Below are 6,868 nucleotides of genomic sequence, written 5' to 3'. Positions count from 1 at the left end.
TCACAGTGGAAGGCAGAACCAGACTGAATTCAGCCAATTCCCACCCATGGCGGGAGCATTTAGATCACCCCTCACCACAGGGAAATTGCTCATCTCAGTAGTTGGAATTTGAGTTGCAGCAAGTCTCACAACCATAGGTTAAAGTGCTCTGGGATGCTAAATAAGCATGAAAGATAGTCCAGACCACAAGGATTGCAACTCCTAGGCAAGCATTGTGCTGGGGTCAGGGGCAGTGGATTTAGGCAGCACACAACCTTGTGAGACACCAGCCAGGGTGGCTAAGGGACTGCTTGCACACTCCTCTCCCAATCATAGGCAGCACAGTTGGAAACAACTCAAGTGACTCCTTCCTTGTGCTTGAGGAGAGGAGAGGGAAAACTAAGAAGAACTTTGACTTGCATCTTGGATACTAGCTCAGCCACAGTAGGACAGAGCACCAGGCAGTCATGAGACCCCCATTCCAGGCTCTAAATCCTGACATTTCTAGACACACCAGGGGCCAGAAGTAAACCCACTTCCTAGAAGGTAAGGACCTAATGATGGCAGGATCCATCACCTGCTGTGTAAAGAGTACCTAGGTCCTGAATAACCAGCAACAATACTCAGGTACCATACTGTGGGTTTCAGACTCTGAAATGTGCTGGCTTCAGGTGAGACTCAGCACGTTCCTAGCTGTGGTGGCTATGGTGAGAGACTCCTTCTGTGTGAGAAAAGCAGAGGGGAAAGTAAAGGGAACTCTGTCTCATACCAGCTTGGCCACAGTGGAGTAGAACATCAAACAGACTTGTGGGGTCCCCAGTTTTAGGTCTTGACCCTTGGACAGCATTTCTGGACTGGTTCTGGGCCAGAGGGGGCCCACTGCTCTGAATGGTGAGTCATGGGCCTGGCAGCCTTGCCACAAGCTGACAGAAGAGGCTTGGGCCTTAAAGAAACATCAGTGGTAGCCAGGCATTAGTCCCTGTAGACCTGTGGTGGTGGTGACCACAGAGAGAGATACTACTTTGCCTGTGGAAAAAGGAGGGAGGAGAGGGATAGATACTGTCTCATTATTTGAATGCCAGCTTAGCCACAGAATAAAAAGCTTCTGGTAGATTTCTAAGGTTTTTGACTCTAGGCCTTGGCTCCTGGACAGCATCTCTGGACTTGTCTGGGGCCTGGAGGAGCTCACCACCATGAAGGGAAGAACACAAGCCTGGCTGGCTTCACCATCTGCTGATATACAGCCCTAGGGCATTGAGTGAACATAGGCTGTAGCCAGGTAGTAACTACCATGGGCATTGGGTAAGACCCAGTGCTCTGCTGCTTCGGGGCTGATGGAGTGCAGTCGAGTAGTGGTGGCCACATGTGTGCTTGTGTCATTCCACCCCAAGCTCCAGGCAGCTCAGCACAGACTGTTTGTTTGGGAAGAATTAAGGGAAGAGAACAATAGTCTATGCCTGGTAATCCAGAGAATTCTTCTGGATGTTATCCAACACCACCAAAGCAATACTTCTATAGGTTGGCAAGAGCCACAGCATTGCCAAACTTAGGGTGTCCTCTAATGCAGATTGGCTTAAATCACAACACTCAAGTCCCTTTGAATACTTGGCAAGCCTTCTCAAGAAGGATGGGTACAAATAAGCCCAAACTTTAAAGACTACAATAAATAACTAATTGATCAATGTCCAGAGACTAACAAACATACACAAGCGTCAACCCCAGAGAGGAAAATATGACCTCCCCAAATGAACTAAATAAGGGAGCAGGGACTAATTCTGGAGAAACAGAGATATATGACTTTTCAGACAGACAGAGAATGCAAAAGAGTTATTTTGAAAAAACTCAAAGAAATTCAAGATAACATGGAGTAGGAATTCAGAATTTTATCAGATAAATCTAACAAAGAGATTAAAATAATTAAAAACAATCCAAAAGAAATTCTGGAGATAGAAAATGCAACTGACATATGGAAGAATGCATTAGAGTGTCTTAATAACAGAATTGATCAAGAAGAAGAAAAAATGAAACACAGCTACAAGATCTAGAAAAATAAGCTCAAAAGGGAAAATCTAAGACTTGTCCTTAAAGAGGATGAAGAGAAAGTGATGGGGATAGAAAGTTTATTCAACAGAGTAATAACAGAGAAATTCCCAAACCTAGAGAAAGATATTAATATCTAGGGACAAGAAGGTTATAGAACACCAGACAGATTTAACCCAAAGAAGACTACCTCCACAGATTTAATAATCAAACTCCCAAAGGTCAAGGATAAAAAAAGGATTCTAAAAGCAGCAAGATAAATGAAACAAATAACATGCAATAAAGCTCCATCTGGCAACAGATTTTTCAGTGGAAATCCTACAGGCCAGGAGTGACTGACATGACATATTTAAAGTGCTGAAGGAAAATACTGTTACCCTAGAATAGTATTAATATCCTTCAAACATGAAGAAAAAGACACTTTCCCAGACAAACAAAAGCTAAGGAATTTTATTAGCGTCACATCTCTCCTACAAGAAATGCTGAAGGGAGTTCTTCAACCAGAAAACAAAGGATCTTAATAAACATTTAAAAATCTTCTGAAGGTACAAAACTCACTGGTGATGGTAAGTACACAGAAAGAGATAGAATATTATAACACTATAATTTTGGCATGTAAACTACTCATATTATGTAGAGAGACTAAAAGATGAACCAATAAAAAATAACAACTACATTATATTTTCAAGTCACAGTACAATAAAACATAAAGAAAAACAATGAAAAGTTTAAAAGTGAGGGAGTAAAATTAAAGTATAGAGGTCTTACTAGTTTTCTTTTTGTTTATGCAATCAGTGTTAAGTTGTCATAAGTTTAAAGTAATAGGTTAAAAGATAATATTTGCAAGCAACATGGAAATCTTAAATCAAAAAACATACAGTGGATACTTGAAAAAATAAAAAGCAAGAAATTTTATTATACTACCAGAGAAAATAATCTTCATTAAAAAAAAAAAAAAGAAAGGAGGAAGAGAACACCACAAAAGGACTAGAAAACAAATAACAAAATGACAAGAGTAAGTCCTTACTTACAAAAAAAAAAAATTGAATGTAAATGGACTAAACTATCCAATCAAAAGATATAGTGTGGCTGAATGGATTAAAGAAAAAAAGATGCAATGATCTATTTATAAAAAAACACATTTCACCTATAAAGACACATTTATATTCAAAATAAATGAATGTAAACTATATTCCATGCCAATGAAATGAATCAAAGAGCTGGCATAGCTATACTTTTAGCAAAAAAAAAAACTGATTTTAAAAAATAAAACTATAAGAGAAAAAGGTTACTATGTATAATAAAGGGTTCAATTCAGCAAGAGCATATAATGATTGTAAAGAGATAGGCAACCAACACTGGAACATCCAGATATATAAAGCAAATACTATCAGACCTAAGGAGAGAGAGAGGCATCAATACAATAATAGTTGGAGATTTCAACATGCCACTTTCAGTATTGGACAGATTCCCCAGACAAAATCAACAAAGAACATCAGACTTAATGTGCACTACAGACCAAATGTACCTGCAAGAGAGTTACAAAAAATTTTACCCAACAGCTACAGAATACACATTCTCCTCAGCACATGAATCGTTCTCAAGGATAGACCATGTGTTAGGTCACAAAACTTACCTGAAAGTATGCAGAAATTGAAATAATACCAAGTAACTTCTCTGATAACAGTAGAATAAAACTAGAAATCAATAACAAGAGTAATTTTGAAAACTGTACAAGCACAAGGAAATTAAACAACATACTCCTGAATGACCAGTGGGTCAATGAAGAAATTAAGAAGAAAGCTTAAAAATTTCTTGAAAAGAGTGATAATGGAAACACAACATACCAAAACATATGGGATAGAGTGAAAGCCAGACTTAGAGTGACATTTATAGCTATAAGTTCCTACATCAAATAAAGAAAAAAAAATCTTCCAATAAATAGCCTAACAATGCATCTTAAAGAATTAAAAAAACAAGAGTAACCAAACCCAAAATTAGGAAAGAAAAAAATAATAATAAAGATTAGAGAAAAATTAAAATTAAAACTAAGAGAACAATACAAAAAAATGGAGTAAACAAAAGTTTGCTTTTTAGAAGATAGATAAAATAGACAAACCTTTACCCAGACTAACTAATAAAAATAGAGAGATGACCAAAATAAATAAAATCAGAGATGAAAAAGGAGACATTAAAACCAATACCACAGAAATTCGAAGGGTCATAGATGGCTACTCTAAGCAACTATATGCTAATAAATTGGAAAATCTGGAAGAAATGGATAAATTCCCAGAAATATACAACCTACCAAGATTGAACCATGAAGAAATCCAAAACCTGATCAAACCAATAGCAAGTAATAAGACCAAAGCGGTAATAAAAGTCTTTCAGCAAAGGAAAGCCTGGGACCCAATGGCTTCACTGCCAAATTTTCCAAACATTTAAAGAACGAATACAAACCCAACTCAAACTTGGCCGGGCGCGGTGGCTCAAGCCTGTAATCCCAGCACTTTGGGAGGCCGAGGCGGGTGGATCAGGAGGTCAAGAGATCGAGACCATCCTGGTCAACATGGTGAAACCCCGTCTCTACTAAAACTACAAAAAATTAGCTGGGCATGGTGGCGCGTGCCTGTAATCCCAGTGACTCAGGATGCTGGGGCAGGAGAATTGCCTGAACCCAGGAGGCGGAGGTTGCGGTGAGCCGAGATCGCGCCATTGCACTCCAGCCTGGGTAACAAGAGCGAAACTCCGTCTCAAAAAAAAAATAAATAAATAAAGGAGAAGCGGATACTTTGAAATTCATTCTATGGGGCTATTATTATGCTGATACCAAAACCAGACAAGACATATCCAAAAATAAAAATTATAAAACAAAATCCACAACACACCAAGCCAATATCCTTCATGAATATTGATGTAAAAATACTAAAAACAATACTAGCAAATGAAATTTATCAACACATTAAAGAGATCACTTATCATGACCAAGTGGGATTTATTAAAGAGATGCAAGGATGATTCAATATATGCAAGTCAATCAATGTGATACTTCATATCAACAGAATGAAGCACAAAAACCAAAGATCTTTTCAATTTATTCTTAAAGAGCATTTGATAAAATTCAACATCCCTTCATGATGAAAACCCTCCAAAACTGAGTATAGAAGGATCATACCTCAACATAATAAAAGCCACAGATCCACAACTAGGATCATACTGAAAGGGGAAAAACTTAAAGCCTTTCCCCTAAGATGTGGAACAAAACAGGATGCTCATTTTACCACTGTTATTCAACATAGTACTGGCAGTCCTAGCTAGAGCAATAAGACAAAAGAAGGAAATAAAGGACATCAAATCTGGAAAGGAAAAAGTAAAATTATCTCTCTTTCAGATGCTATGATCTTATACTTGGAAACACCTAAAGACTCCACCAAAACTATCAGAACTGATAAATTCAGTAAAGTTGCAAAATACAAAATCAACATACAAAAGTCAGTAACATTCCTACATATTGATGGTGAACAATTTGAGAAATAAATCAAGAAAATAATTACATTTATAGTAGCTACAAATAAAATAAAATACCTAGAAATTAACCAAAGAAGTGAAATGAAATCCATAATATACTGAATTGATAAATTGAAGAGCACACCAAAAAATGGAACAATATCCCATGTTCATAGATTGGAAGAATCAATAATGTTGAAATGTCCATACTACCCAAAGCAATCTATAGATTCAATAAAATCCTTATTAAAATACAAATGACATTTTTCACAGAAACTAAAAAAAAATTCTAAAAAGTATAGGGAACTATAAAAGACTCAGAATAACCAAAACTATCATAAGCAAAAAGAACAAAACTGGAGGAATCACATTACCTGACTTCAAATTATACCACAGAGGTATGGTAACCAAAGAGTATAGTGCTGGCATGAAAACAGACACATTAATCAATGGAACTGAATAGACAATGCAGAAGCAAATGCACACATCTACAGTGACCTCAATTTTGACAAAGGTGCCAAGAACATACATTGGGGAAAGGAGAGTCTCTTTAATAAATGATGCTGGGGAAACTGGACATTCATAAGCAGAAGAATGACACTGGACCCCTATCTCTTGCCATATACAAATGTCAGATCAAAATGGATTAAGACATAAATCTAAGACCTCAAACTATGAAACTGCCACAAGGAAACTGAGGAAGTTCTCTAGGACATTGAACTAGGCCAAAATTTCTTAAGTAATACCCCATAAACATAGGTGATCAGAGCAAAAACAGATAAATGGAATGACATCAAGTTACTTCTGCACAGCAAAGGAAACAATGAAATGAAGAGATAAACCACAGAATGGAAGAAAATATTTGAAAACTACCTATCTGACAAGGGATTAACAACCAGAATACATAAGGAGTTCAAACAACTCATAATCTGATTCAAAATGGTCAAGAGATCCGAATACACATTTCTCAAAAGAAGATTTACAAATGGCAAACAGGTATATGGCAAAGAACTCAACATCACAACCATCAGAGAAATGCAAATCAAAATAAGATATCATCTCACCCATTTAATACGGCTTTTATCCAAAAGATAGGCAGTAACAAATGCTGGTGAGCATGTGGAGAAAAGGGAAAGCTTGCACACAGTTGATGGGAATGTACATTAGTATAACCACTATGGAGAGCATTTTGGAAGTTCCTCAAAAAACTAAAAACAGAGCTACCATCCAATCCACCAATCCCACTCCTAAAAGAAAGGAAATCATTGTATTGAAGAGATATCTGCACTCCTATGTTTATTGCAGCACTTTTCACAATAGCCAAGATTTGGAATCAACCTAA

This window comes from Sapajus apella, unplaced genomic scaffold (assembly GCF_009761245.1).
Source record: "Sapajus apella isolate SASKATOON/1434 unplaced genomic scaffold, GSC_monkey_1.0 scaffold121, whole genome shotgun sequence".
Classification (NCBI taxonomy): domain Eukaryota; kingdom Metazoa; phylum Chordata; class Mammalia; order Primates; family Cebidae; genus Sapajus; species Sapajus apella.
Note: the sequence above shows the minus strand (reverse complement) of the source record.